The sequence below is a fragment of the Podarcis tiliguerta genome (assembly GCF_965153285.1).
Source record: "Podarcis tiliguerta genome assembly, chromosome: 3".
NCBI lineage: Eukaryota > Metazoa > Chordata > Lepidosauria > Squamata > Lacertidae > Podarcis > Podarcis tiliguerta.
This window is the reverse complement of record NC_139536.1, coordinates 5,747,469-5,761,500: the sequence shown is the minus strand read 5'-3', so window position 1 is coordinate 5,761,500 and position 14,032 is coordinate 5,747,469. Positions and strand designations below refer to the sequence as shown.

Genomic DNA, 14,032 nt, shown 5'->3' with positions numbered 1-14,032 from the left:
GGCCCACAACCCGAAAACACACAACCCACAGCGTTCGTAATCCGAGGTATGACTGTAGATCATTGGCCTGAGTGGCAGGTTTTTTCTTATGGTCTTAAAGCACACGGGAAGGGGAATTTTGCTGCATTTCAGGCCACCTGTGTGGGCATAGCCCAAGCCCAAGAATTTGTTTTCAGTGCCAAGCTGAATGGGGCTCATGGTCCTTCCATCCCTGATGACCCAACAAGCCTTCCTTTGTTTTAGGCATATAATACAGAATGGAAGGAGCGGCAGGGCGGACAGAGACTTTCTGCTGCCTTGTTAAACAATTGGGAGTCAATAAATCAGCCATGGATCTACCAGGATGTACTCAGTGACTTGGCTGGGTGCTTTTTCCTGGTTTTGCACCCTCTAGGTCTTACCACAGGCCAAAACATCTAATCTCTGCATCTCTCCATATCATTTCAAAAAAGACACTGTGCTTAGGGTTGGGTTTGCAGCCCCATCTTCCTTCAGGGCATGGTGACAACTTGCTAGACTTCTCAAGGAAGTGGGAGGAAACAGCTTCCCAAGGATCCTACAAATATGGGAAGCTCAGCCCTCCCAATCCTGACAACCTTCACCCTTGTAGCCCTGCATTGCGCCTTTCTGCATCCATCCATCCTCACTGAGCCATGAAGATCCTTCACCTGTTCTGGGCTGTCCTGTTTTTGCTGCTGCTGACTGCTTCAGGTAAGGGATGGAGAGGAAGGAGGGAGAATGCTGTTCCGCTTATGTTCTGCATAGGAAAAGCTAACATAACAATGAAGCCTGAACAGGAAAAAGGGCAAAAGAGGACACAGGTTTGCAGGAAATGTGCATGTGCTGATTTACACGTAAAGATACACATTTAGTCATGATTGACAGGTCACAGATTTTGGATTTCTGGGACCATACATGCACACCAGCTCCCAGAGAGGAGCTTGCAGACATTTTGCTCTTTCCTAGTTCTTTCTAGTAACGGTACCCCTGCCCGTCAGGGCCAGTCGTGACCGACTCTGGGGCTGCGCGCTCATCTCGCTCAAGAGGCCGGGAGCCGGCACTGTCCGAAGACACTTCCGGGTCACGTGGCCAGCGTGACGAAGCTGCATCTGGCGAGCCAGCACCAGCGCCGCACACGGAAACACCGTTTACCTTCCCACTAGAAAGCGGTCCCTACTTATCCACTTGCACTTAGGGGTGCTTTCAAACTGCTAGGTTGGCAGGAGCTGGGACCGAATGACGGGAGCTCACCCCGCCGCGGGGATTCGAACCGCCAACCTTTCGATCAGCAAGTCCTAGGCTCTGTGGTTTAACCCACAGCGCCACCCGCATCCCCATAGTTCTTTCTAAATTTAATTTAATTGTGCAATGAAGCCTCTGATCCGTTTCCAAAAAAAGTTAATACATTAACATTGGGAACAAAGAAACAAATAAAAACAGGTGGTAAACACCATCCACTTCAGATGGCAAGGATAGCTCTGAATGGCTTGAGCTATAATAATAAATTTATACCCTGCCCAGCCACTCTGGGCAGCTGCCAACAAAACACTAAAATACAATAATCTATTAAACATTAAAAGCTTCCCTAAACAGGGCTGCCTTCAAAGGACCCCTGGACAGTTAAGTCCAGTCAAAGGTGACTCTGGAGTTGCGGCGCTCATCTTGCTTTCAGGCCGAGGGAGCCAGCATTTGTCCACAGACAGTTTTCCGGGTCATGTGGCCAGCAGGACCAAACTGCCTCTGGTGCAACGGGACACCGTGACAAGTGCCAGAGTGCACGGAAATACCCACAAATTAAAAGATTAAAACTTCCAATAATTCTCATTATACTACTTATGTAGGGACGCGGGTGGCGCTGTGGGTTAAACCACAGAGCCTAGGACTTGCCGATCAGACTTGCCGGTTCGAATCCCTGTGATGGGGTGAGCTCCCGTTGTTCGGTCCCTGCTCATGCCAACCTATGAGTTCAAAAGCATGTCAAAGTGCAAGTAGATAAATAGGTACAGCTCCGGCGGGAAGATAAACAGCATTTCCGTGCGCTGCTCTGGTTCGCCAGAAGTGGCTTAGTCATGCTGCCCACAGGACCCGGAAGCTATATGCCGGCCAGTAAAGCGAGATGACTGCCGCAGCCCCAGAGTCGTTCACAACTGGACCTAATGGTCAGGGGTCCCTTTACCCTTCACCTTTACTACGTATGTTATCTGTATCCCTTGCACAGATTTATATTATTTTATTTTGTATATAGACATATAATCCACTATTACATTTTGAATAATTCTTGGTTGTCAGTATCACTCTATTTCTGCAAGTATCTTATTGTTTGTACAGTAAGTTTTCAAGTATTCTTTATACATTTCCCATTCCCTAAATACCTTTTGGTTTGACATTCCTCTAAGATTTCCAGCCAATTTTTCTAGTTGCAGGTATTCTATCTTAAGAATTTGCCACTCTGTGATCGTTGGTAAGGTTTCATTTTTCCAATTTCTTGCCACTGTTATTCTGGCTGCCGTAACTGCGTACATAAACAATGATCTATTATTATTATTATTATTATTATTATTATTATTATTATTATTATTACTACAGTATTGTTATTATTATTATTGTTGTTGTTATTATTATTATTATTATTATTATTACAGTATTATTATTATTATTTCCATTGGTAGTATTCCTAATAGAAAAATTTGTGGGGTTTTTTAGAAATGTAAATTTGAATAGTTTTTTAAATTCACTGTAAATGTTGTTCCAAAATTCACGGATAACCTTGCAATTCCACCACATATGGAAATATGATCCTGTATCTTTTTTCCATCTCCAACATAAAGTTTCCCATCCTGAAGTTTCCCTTCCCCTACCTCCACTTCTGAATTTGCAATGGACAGGGATCTTGTTTGTTTCTCCTTTTGCAAAGGATTTGCCAAGGAAGACCCAAATCTTGGACAAGAGTGCTATAAGAGAGGCAGCACTTGCAAATCTAACAAGTGTCCCAAAGGAATGATTCAAGATGGAATGTGCAACATGAAAAAGATATGTTGCAAGAGGTAAAAAGAGCTGAAACACGGTGCCGGAGATGAACTTAAATATTATTATATTCTTAACATTTTCATACCATACTTATTTTCATATTTCCACTTACACTTTATTATTTTCCAATTTGTACATCTTAATTTCTATGCTATTAATTGTAAGTGCTAAATCGAACCCTGCTAGTGAGTCCACTTCTTTGCAGTTTTTCTGTAGGCAGAACATAAATGATTCCCAGTCTCTATTGCCTTTATCTCTAAGTTTCCCAGTCAACTTCGCCAGCATATTCCATCAGTTTTTCTTGCCACTCTTCTTTAGTTGGTATCTTGTCATCTTTCCATTTCTGTGCTAGTAAAATCCTAGCCACTGTTGTAACGTACACGAATCGCTTCTTCCACTCTTTTGGCAAGTCTTGACCTGTAATGCCTAGCAAGCTTCTGGTTTTTTAACAGATGTTATCTTAAACATTTTTTTTCATTTGGTTATTAATCATTTCCCCAAAGTTTTTGGTTACTTTACAGTTCCACCACATATGAATAAATGTGCCTTCCTTTTCTTTACACTTCCAACACTTATTGGAGCCTGTTCTATACATTTTAGCCATTTTTACAGCAGTGATACACCATCTGTACATCATTTTCATATACAGTGGTACCTCGGGTTAAGTACTTAATTCGTTCCGGAGGTCTGTTCTTAACCTGAAACTGTTCTTAACCTGAAGCACCACTTTAGCTAATGGGGCCTCTTGCTGCTGCTGTGCCGCTGGAGCACAATTTCTCTTCTCATTCTGAAGCAAAGTTCTTAACCTGAAGTACTATTTCTGGGTTAGCGGAGTCTGTAACCTGAAGTGTATGTAACCTGAAGCGTATGTAACCTGAAGCGTATGTATCCAGAGGTACCACTGTAATTCTCTTTCAACAGTATACAATCAGCAAATTTTAAGGTCACTTTCCATAATTTTCCCCAGTCTTCCGTTTGTATATTATGTCCTAAATCTTGTTTCTACATCATCCTTTAGACCTATGATGCATATTTTATTTTACCTACTTATTTTACCTACTCGGCATCAAAATGATCTGGGATTTAGGCTGTTGCATTTAGTCTAACTTGTTTTGGCTCATCAATTCCCTGTTCTATCGTTTAACATTCCTCCGAATTCTCTGCCTTCCTATCTATGATTGTAATTTTGACATCAGATTCCAGGTGATATGGAAGTAACTGGGGTTTTTTTGCTCTTGTTTTCACTTGCTTGTTTTTAAGCGTCCCAGAAGCTTGATGCCAGCTTACACAGGACCCTTTGAAGATTGGGAGATGCTCCCTTACTTTGAGAGCTACTGGATCCTGCTGCATCCCCAGTTGGAGTCTCCTCCTTCTCCCGCAAAGCATCCAGATCAGAAAGAGGAAGCCTTTGCAATATTCTCATTGGTTGCATGTGCTTCTGCCTCGCAATAAAAGCAAATTAAAAAGCCACATTGCCTCTGCTTCTGATATTTACCTCACCTTTCTCCTAATTCTGCAATTATACCCGTGCAATTATAAACGTGATAACCTTGTATCACGTATATATATAATAATGTGTATAGTTGGTGAATGTGGGCATGAATATGGCAATAATAATAAGTATAATAACAACAATTGTTACTATTTATACACCACCCATTTGACTGGGTTGTCCCAGCCATTCTGCCCCAGCATCCTATTAACAAATATTGTTTCACAAAAATATGCATCTTGTGCAAAATTTTATACAAACATGCAGCAGAAAAAGGCATCAGGGAAGGAAGGAAGGAAGGAAGGAAGGAAGGAAGGAAGGAAGGAAGGAAGGAAGGAAAATGTGGCTGCATTTCAGTTATTTTTTATGTTTTAAACAGGAGATCTCGCAGGTCTCCCTGTTCATTGTGTGGTACTATGTTGGAAGTCCTATATTTTTAACCTGAACAACAAGGTGAACATTATTATTATTATTATTATTATTATTATTATTATTTATTTGTACCCCACCCATCTGGCTGGGCTTCCCCAGCCACTCTGGTCGGCTTCCACAGAAACCAAAAATACACTAAAATCACACATTAAAAGCTTCCCTGAACAGGGCTGCCTTAAGATGTCTTCGGAATGTCAGGTAGTTGTTTATCGCTTTGACATCTGATGGGAGGGCGTTCCACAGGGCGGGCGCCACTAAGGAGAAGGCCCTCTGCCTGGTTCGCTGTAGCTTTGCTTCTCGCAATGAGGGAACCGCCAGAAGGCCCTCAGTGCTGGATCTGAGCGTCCGGGCAGAACGATGGGGGTGGAGACGCTCTTTCAGGTATACTGAGCCGAGGCCATTTAGGGCTTTAAAGGTCAACACCATCACTTTGAATTGTGCTCGGAAATGTACTGGCAGCCAATGCAGATCTCTCAGGACCGGTGTTATGTGGTCTCGGCGGCTGCCCCGAGTCTCCATTCTAGCTGCCTCATTCTGGATTAGTTGTAGTTTCCGGGTCACCTTCAAAGGTAGCCCCACGTAGAGCACATTGCAGTAGTCCAAGCGGGAGATAACTAGAGCATGTACCACTCTGGTGAGACAGTCCACGGGCAGGTAGAGTCTCAGCCTCTGTACCAGGTGGAGTTGGTAGACAGCTGCCCTGGATACAGAATTGACCTGTGCCTCCATGGACAGCTGTGAGTCCAAAATGACCCCCAGGCTGGGCACCTGGTCCTTCAGGGGCACAGTTACCCCATTCAGGACCAGGGAGTCCTCCACACCAGCCCGCTTCCTGTCCCCCAAAAACAGTACTTCTGTCTTGTCAGGATTCAACCTCAATCTGTTAGCCACCATCCATCCTCCAACCGCCTCCAGGCACTCACACAGGACCTTCACCGCCTTCACTGGTTCTGATTTGAAAGAGAGGTAGAGCTGGGTATCATCTGCATATTGATGGACACCCAGTCCAAACCCTCTGATGATCTCTCCCAGCGGCTTAATATAGATGTTAAAAAGCATGGGGGAGAGGACGGAACCCTGAGGCACCCCACAAGTGAGGGTCCAGGGGTCTGAACACTCATCGCCCAACACCACTTTCTGAACACGGTTTAAGGTTTTATTATGTTTTTATGTGTGTCTGGGGCAACCCAGTCAAACAGAACGGTTGGAAGAGTACAAAAATTGAATTCCAACCCTGAACTTTTTGCTGTTAGGAAAGTGATGGGAACATGTACAAAACATATGATTAATGGGAAGACATGCAATCAAGTGGTTGGGAAAAAATGCCCCTCTCTTCTCCTGACCCCTTGCTCTTCTGGGGTTTCCCTACCCCCCTGAACACAATAAAAATGAATTCTGGAGGGGCATTTTATGCAGCCTTTATTGAGCATTAGTCATAATTTGTTCTCTGGGAGGTTATACAACCGTGAGCATTCATCCTCCATTCATTTGGATTTTCTTGCCTGCAGTCACTGTCCTAAAAATTGTGGGTTTCCCCTAATAGTGGACTTGTTAAACTAGTGCAATAATGTGTTTTACCCACTTTCAATGTGCAAACCTAAAGTCTCTATATACACGTAATTATTTTTTAATTGAGTGCAAACCAATGTGCAAACCTAAAGTTTCCATATACACTTAATTATTTTTAAATTGAGTGCAGAAAAAATCAAAGTGGTTTACAAAATCAATCCCTCCTAGAAAATACTGACAGAATGGAAGAAACTTCCTTTTTTTTTAATCAGTGAAATATTGACAGAGCAGTTCATTGCTTTTTTTGAGGTGGGGGTTGGGAAAGAACATACATTTAGCCCCATCTGACTGGCATTATTGGGTAGAAATCACCATTAAAGATGATAATTCCTTTCTCTTGCTTTGACCTACAGAGTTTGCATTTTTGCGGTTGTTTTTATTAATTCATCTCTTGTCCTCTTTTATGCATTGCTTATCATCTCTGTTATAAAAGGGCCTGGTTTTAAAATCCCTCTGTGCTTGTCTTTTGGAATGAGCTGCCAACCACAGCAGAGGACATTCTTCCATGTAATTCACGGCCTCCCTAGGCCAGGCAGCTGGTTGTTGACAGAATGTCAGGAAAAAGGGAAAGAAAGTTGAATGGAAAGAAGCAGGAACCCTCATCCTCCCAGAAAGCCATTCACTGATGTCAAGCCCCCTTCAGAAGCACCAGATAGAGGTCAGAACATCTAGAGAAGGTATGGGCCGACTTCAGCCTTGTGGGATCTTCACTGGTTTTTACTGGAATCCTGAGATCATAGAATCATAGAACGGTAGAGTTGGAAGGCCCAAGAGTCATCTTCTTCTTCTTCTTTTATTGGCTAAAAAAAATAAATAAATTATACAGACAGCAAAACAAAGAAGCCTAAAGTAACATTGCCTTCTACTGATAAGAAATAATAATAACTATTAGGTAAAGGTAAAGGGACCGCTAACCATTAGGTCCAGTCATGGCTGACTCTGGGGTTGCGGCGCTCATCTCACTTTATTGGCCAAGGGAGCCAGCGTACAGCTTCCGGGTCATGTGGCCAGCATGACTAAGCCGCTTCCTGGCGAACCAGAGCAGCGCACGGAAACGCTGTTTACCTTCCCACCGGAGTGGTACCTATTTATCTACTTGCACTTTGACATGCTTTCGTACTGCTAGGTGGGCAGGAGCAGGGACCGAGCAACGGGAGCTCATCCCGTTGCAGGTATTCGAACCACCAACCTTCTGATCGGCAAGTCCTAGGCTCTGTGGTTTAACCCACAGCGCCACCCACGTCCCTGAAGTCCTTGTTGGCCTACTACAAATCAGTATCAGAACTGAATGGAGCTTATCCTGAGATCATAGAATCATAGAACGGTAGAGTTGGAAGGGGCCCAATAGTCATCTTCTTCTTCTTTTATTGGCTTAAAAAAAAAATTATACAGACAGCAAAACAAAGAAGCCTAAATTAACATTGCCTTCTACCAATAAGAAATAATAATAACTATTAGATAAAGGTAGAGGGATAATAAAACTTTTATTGGTGACAGCAGCCACGAAATAAAAAGACGCCTGCTTCTTAGGAGAAAAGCAATGACGAACCTAGACAGCATCTTTAAAAGTAGAGACATCACCTTGCCGACAAAGGTCCGTATAGTAAAAGCTATGGTTTTCCCAATAGTGATGTATGGAAGAGTGAGCTGGACCATAAAGAAGGCTGATGGCTGAAGGATTGATGCTTTTGAATTATGGTGTTGGAGGAAACTCTTGAGAGTCCCATGGACTGCAAGAAGATCAAACCTCTCCATTCTGAAGGAAATCAGCCCTGAGTGCTCACTGGAAGGACAGATCCTGAAGCTGAGGCTCCAATACTTTGGCCACCTCATGAGAAGAGAAGACTCCCTGGAAAAGGCCCTGATGTTGGGAAAGATGGAGGCACAAGGAAAAGGGGACAACAGAGGACGAGATGGTTGGACAGTGTTCTCAAAGCTACCAGCATGAGTTTGACCAAACTGCTGGAGGCAGTAGAAGTCAGGAGTGCCTGGCGTATTCTGGTCCATGGGGTCACAAAGAGTCGGACACAACTAAACGACTAAACAACAACAACAAAGGGCCCTCCGGACATTAGGTCCAGTCGTGACTGACTCTGCGGTTGCAGTGCTCATCTTGCTTTATTGGCCGAGGGAGCCGGCATACAGCTTCCGGGTCATGTGGCCAGCATGACTAAGCCGCTTCCTGGCGAACCAGATCACCGCACGGAAACGCCGTTTACCTTCCCGCCGGAGCGGTACCTATTTATCTACTTGCACTTTGACATGCTTTCGTACTGCTAGGTGGGCAGGAGCAGGGACCGAGCAACGGGAGCTCATCCCGTTGCGGGTATTCGAACCACCAACCTTCTGATCAGCAAGTCCTAGGCTCTGTGGTATAATAATAATAATAATAATAATAATAATAATAATAATAATTTATTATTTATACCCTGCCCATCTGGCTGGGTTTCCCCAGCCACTCTGGGCGGCTTCCAAAAGAATATTAAAATACTGTGATACATCAAACATTAAAAGCTTCCCTAAACAGGGCTGCCTTCAGATGTCTTCTAAAAGTCTGGTAGTTGTTGTTCTCTTTGACATCTGGTGGGAGGGCGTTCCACAGGGAGGGCGCCACTACCGAGAAGGCCCTCTCCCTGGTTCCCTATAACTTGGCTTCTCGCAGTGAGGGAACCGCCAGAAGGCTCTCGGTGCTGGACCTCAGTGTCCGGGTAGAGCGATGGGGGTGGAGACGCTCCTTCAGGTATACTGGGCCGAGGCTATTTAGGGCTTTCAAGGTCAACACCAACACTTTGAATTGTGCTCGGAAACGTACTGGGAGCCAATGTAGATCTTTCAAGACCGGTGTTATATGGTTTCGGCGGCTGCTCCCAGTCACCAGTCTGGCTGCTGCATTCTGGATTAGTTGTAGTTTCCGGGTCACCTTCAAAGGTAGCCCCACGGAGAGCGCATTGCAGTAGTCCAATCGGGAGATAACCAGAGCATGCACCACTCTGGCGAGGCAGTCCGCGGGCAGACAGGGTCTCAGCCTACGTACCAGATGGAGCTGGTACACCGCTGCGCTGGACATGGATTTAACCTGTGCCTCCATGGACAGCTGTGAGTCCAAAATGACTCCCAGGCTGCGCACCTGGTCCTTCAGGGGCACAGTTACCCCATTCAGGACCAGGGAATCCTCCACACCTGCCCGCCTCCTGTCCCCCAGAAACAGTACTTCTGTCTTGTCAGGACTCAATCTCAATCTGTTTGCTGCCATCCATCCTCCAACCGCCTCCAGACACTCACACAGGACCGTCACCGCCTTCACTGGTTCTGATTTGAAAGAGAGGTAGAGCTGGGTATCATCCGCATACTGATGAACACCCAGCCCGAACCCCCTGATGATCTCTCCCAGCGGCTGCATGTAGATGTTGAAAAGCATGGGGGAGAGGACAGAACCCTGAGGCACCCCACAAGTGAGAGCCCAGGGGTCTGAACACTCATCCCCCACCACCACTTTCTGAACACGGCCCAGGAGGAAGGAGCGGAACCACTGTATGACAGTACCCCCAGCTCCCAGCCCCTCAAGACGGTCCAGAAGGATGTTATGGTCGATGGTATCAAACGCCACTGAGAGATCCAGCAGAACTAGGAAACAGCTCTCACCTTTGTCCCTAGCCTGCCGGAGATCATCAACCAGTGCGACCAAGGCAGTTTCAGTCCCGTGATGAGGCCTGAATCCCGACTGGAAGGGATCCAAATGGTCCGCTTCTTCCAGGCGTGCCTGGAGTTTTTCAGCAACCACTTGCTCAATCACCTTGCCCAAGAATGCTCAATCACCTTGCCCAAGATTTGAGACTGGGCGATAGTTGGCCATTGTGGCTGCATCTAAAGATGGTTTTTTAAGAAGTGGTTTAATAACCGCCTCTTTCAGCGGGTCTGGCCCATCGCCCAGCCCTTCCCACCTAGCTTTTATAAGCCAGGATGGGCAAGGTTCAAGGAGACAGGTGGTTGGTTTCACTCGTCCAAGCAGCCTGTCCACATCCTCGGAGGTAACAGATTGGAATTGATCCCACGCAATTTGACTAGACAGGACTCTAGCACTCTCCCGCCCCGGCCCTGCTCCCACGGTGGCGTCTACCTCTTCCCGAATCTGAGTGACTTTATCTGCAAAAAACTTTGCAAAATCATTGCAGGAGATCATGTGGCCCGTACTGGGCCCCGATGTAGCAGGTGGTTCCGCTAAATTGCGGACCACCTGAAAAAGTCTCGTGCTACTGTTTTCTGCAGATGCAATAGAGGCGGTGAAGAAAGTCTTCTTCGCCGTTGCTACTGCCACTTGGTAGGCTCGACATTGAGCTCTAACCTGTGTCCGGTCAGCTTCAGAATGCGTCATCCGCCACCTGCGCTCTAGCCGTCTCAACGATTGTTTCATTGCCCTCAGATCCGTGGAAAACCACGGGGCTGTCCGGGCTCCATGCAATCGGAGAGGGAGCTTCGGAGTCAATAGCCCTGGTTAACTCCAAATTCCAGCGGGCCACCAGGGAATCAGCTGAAAGGCCATCAACATGGGATAAAGCATCCCCTACCACTCTCTGGAAACCATTTGGATCCATTAAGTGGCGGGGGCGGACCATCTGAATCTGTCCCACCTCCCTGCAGAGGGGAAGGGTCGCGGAGAAGTCAAGTTTAACCCACAGCGCCACCTGAGTCCCTGAAGTCCTTGTTGGCCTACTACAAATCAGCCATGGATCTAACAGGAGGTACTCAGTGACTCAACTGGGTGCTTTTTTCCTGGTTTTGCATCCTCTGCATCTTGCCAAAAGCCAAGACCTCTTATTTCTTCATATCTACATCTTGTTCCGGGGAGGACTTGCCAAAGGCTCAGCAGCGCGCAGTGAGCTCGTAATATTCAATTTTTGGAGACGCAACACCGGGAGATGCATCTTCCGTGCTGTGCTCGTTGGCAAGTCACATGACCCATGCCTCACTCTTCCCCCCCACAAAGGCACTTTTTGAGGGGCAAGATCATGCCTTAAACCCAAAAATGCACTTGGCAGGTATGTGAGCTAAGATATGCCTCAAATAAAGGCTCTTTAGTCCTCCTCATTGGACTGTTTTGGGGGATCCTCACATTTCTGCAACAGCTTATACAAAGCCCTGCCTCTGAAGATGGTGCAGAATCTTCATTTGTTGCAGAATTCAGCCCCCAGATTGTTCACCAGGATAAATCAATTTGAGCATATTAAACCGATCCTGCCCCGGCTGCCAATTAGTTTCCAAGTGGAATTTGAAATGTGTTTTGTGTTCTCCTCTTAGACTTTTATACAGTGAACCATCCTGAGATCGTACAACTACAAATGCTCTTGCCAGGCTATTATACAAAAACATGAATTTGGATCACTGTGTGCAGTTCTGGCCAATACTCGTGTAAAAGGATATTGTGGAGTTGGAAAAGGTGCAGAAAAGGGCAATCGCAATGATCAAGGACATCAAGCAACCACCTTAGGAAGAATTGATTATTGGGAGAGTTACCACCAAAGCAATCAGCATCCATTTCATAGAAGGCATTGGGTTGTCCATGGTGAGAACCTCACTGCTTTTCAGCTTATGAATGTGTACGTAGCCCAAGCCCAGGAAATTGTTTTCAGTACCAGAACAGAATGGAGCTAATGGTCCTTCCATAGAAAAATCCACTCTTGGTTACCCTCCAAGCTTTTTTTATCTGAGGCATAAAGTTGAGATGGAAGGGGCAGCAGACCACGGAGGATGGACATGCTGTGCTGTTCTCTTAAACAATTGAGATTCAAAGACCCGTATCAAACTGCTGCGTATCAGCCATGCATCCACCAATATCCACTCAGTGTCTCAGCTGGGTGCTTTTTCCTGGTTCTGAATCCTCCAGGTCTTGCCACAGGCCAAAACCTCTCATCTCTCCATGGGGACACACTGTGCTTATGGCTTGGCTAGAGGTCCCACCTTCCCTCAGGGCATGGTTATGTCCTATTGGAGTTTCAGGAGTAGTGGGAGGAAACTACTCCTGCTAAGGGGCTACAAATATGGGAAGCTCAGTGCTTCCAACCCCAACGACCTTCTGCCTTGTAGCCCTGCATTGAGCCTCGCTCTATCAGTCCATCATCACCAAGCCATGAAGGTCCTTCACCTGTTCTGGGCTGTCCTATCTCTGCTGCTGTTGGCTTCAGGTAAGGGATGGAGAAAAAGAAAAAGAGATTCCACACAAATGACCACTCCTGTTAGGGACCAGGCTGAGGAGAGCTACTCTGATGAGGAATAGTGGGGGCCTCCCCTTCCCCCTGCTCCTAATCAGGATCCTGAAGCTGCCCAGGAGCAGTGGAGCAGTATAGATTTGGAGCAGTGGTTTGCAGAGGGACATAGTTTGGAAGACAACAGCTGGGCAGAACCGAGTGGGGAACAGCCAGAAGAAGAAGAACAGGGGGAGAAAGAGAATTAACAGACTCTCTTTTGCTGGAAAGTGTCCAAGCGCTCATTCCAAGGGCAAGGAGAGCAGAGAAGGTAGCTACACAGAAGGCCAAATGGTCGCGAGATCACGTTGCCAGACAAGGAAGTGACGGGGGTGGCTCAGGGGGCAGTGGGTGGAAACCTTAACTGGAAGCACCTTTCCTCCGAAAATGGAGTCTTCATTCATTCACTGTGAACATTAAATTCTCTTTAACTGGTAAGAGACTATTTTTGCTTTGTTCTCCTTAACCACGGCCAAAGGGAGGGAGGAACCATTTTCCCGGAAGCCTGACATAACCCAACAAGCTTTCATCTATGGTAGGCATGCAATTTAGAATGGCAGGGGCAGCTGAGCAGGCAAGACAGAGGCTTCTTGCTGCCCCATTAAGCCGTTGGGAGTCAGAAGTCCATATTGGTGTTCATCAACCATGAATCTACCAGGATGTACTCAGTGACTCAGATGGGTCACTGAGTACAACCTGGAGGGTGTACTGAGTACTTTTTCCTTGTTTTGCCTCCATAAGACCTTTTTACAGGCCAAAACCTCTAATCCTGACATCTCTCCTTCCTGTTCTGGGAAGCACAGTGCACTTATAACTGGGTCAGCAACCCCACTGTCCTTCAGGGCATGGTGATAGCAAGCTTTCTGCTTCCAACTGCAGAAACAGAGCCTGGACCAGATGGGCTATGATCTGATTCAGCAGGCTCTTCTTGAATTCTTCTGTTTTAGGTTGGGAGAGAGATGACCTTGCTGCGTTTCAGGCTGCTAAAGTGTAATAGCCCAATGCCAGGAATTTGTTTTCAGTATCAGAACTGAATGGAGCTTATGGTCCTTCCATAGGAAAAAGAAACACTGGTTAACCCTTGCCCTGCCCCAGTGTTGTAGACATATAATCTGGAATGGAAGGAGCACAAGAGCAGAGAGGACAAATGCTTTTTGCTGCCCTAACAACTGGGAATCCGAAGTCCTTGTTAAAGGTAAAGGTAAAGGGACCCCTGACCATTAGGTCCAGTCATGGCCGACTCGACTAGTATTCCTGATAGAAAAATTTCTGG

At 46.1% G+C, this 14,032-nt stretch overlaps 1 long non-coding RNA gene across 1 annotated transcript; it reads left to right on the top strand.

Annotated features, from left to right (window-relative positions):
• Positions 1-279: 279 nt before the first annotated feature.
• On the top strand, positions 280-4,420 carry LOC310674038. Its single transcript, XR_014509344.1, has 3 exons — positions 280-711; positions 2,915-3,044; positions 4,288-4,420. It is a non-coding gene; the product is annotated as an uncharacterized lncRNA (long non-coding RNA).
• Positions 4,421-14,032: the final 9,612 nt, after the last annotated feature.